The sequence below is a fragment of the Lepidothrix coronata genome, unplaced genomic scaffold, assembly GCF_001604755.1.
Source record: "Lepidothrix coronata isolate B3197 unplaced genomic scaffold, Lepidothrix_coronata-1.0 Scaffold67, whole genome shotgun sequence".
NCBI classification, from domain to species: domain Eukaryota; kingdom Metazoa; phylum Chordata; class Aves; order Passeriformes; family Pipridae; genus Lepidothrix; species Lepidothrix coronata.
Window position 1 is genome coordinate 912765 of NW_016690247.1, and position 901 is coordinate 913665.

The following is a 901-nucleotide window of genomic DNA, read 5'->3' on the forward strand; positions in this document are numbered from 1 at the left end:
CAGTGGTGATGTGGGGATGATGGGGGACTTCCTGAGGTGCAGGTTGATGGAGAACTTCTGTCTTCTTTAGACTGACTTCCAGCCCAAAGACCTCAGCAGCGTCTGCAAAGCAGGATGTTAAACGCTGCAGGGCTGTTTCTGTGTGGGTGACAACGGTGGCATCATCAGCATAAAGCAGCTCCCGGACAAGACGGTTTAAGGTCTTAGTGTGGGCCTTCAGTTGCCTTAGGTTGAATAGGCTTCCATCAGTACGATATCGAATGTAGATACCATCCTGATCCTCGAGGTCTGCCATGGCCCTTTGGAGCATCAGGCTGAAAAAGACTGTGAATAGGGTAGGAGCAAGAACGCAGCCTTGTTTCACACCATTCTTTATTAGAAAGGGCTCAGAAAGTGTGTTGCCATATCTGACTTGCCATCAGACTTAGGTTTGAATAAAAGGAGAACTTACTGCATGTCTTGATTCTTCCCTACGCAGATGCCAGCAGCTGACTTTTCCAGCAAGGAAGAAGAGCTTACACCATGCTCTAGTGTTCTGTGCTGCACAGTTGATCAAGAGCAACAGCTTTTATCTCGTATTTCACTGGTGCAGTGTCTCATGAGTGTTACATTTTGCATAGTAGGATGCAGAGACAAACTGCAAGATGCTGACATCTGTGGAGTTTAGACTGGGGTTTGCTGTGTTGTACACAGAAATGAGAGGGAAAAAGGCCATCTTGGAACCTGAATGACCTTAATCTCAAACTATGAGTTATGCCTTGTGGTGATGTTCACATTTAGTGAGCACAACTCTTGCTGTGCTTTTCTTTTGTTATTTCTACTTTATAGAATGTAAGAAATTCCATCTATAAAAAGGGAGCTGCTAAGACATGCAATTACCCTGCTTCCTTAACCTGCTGAG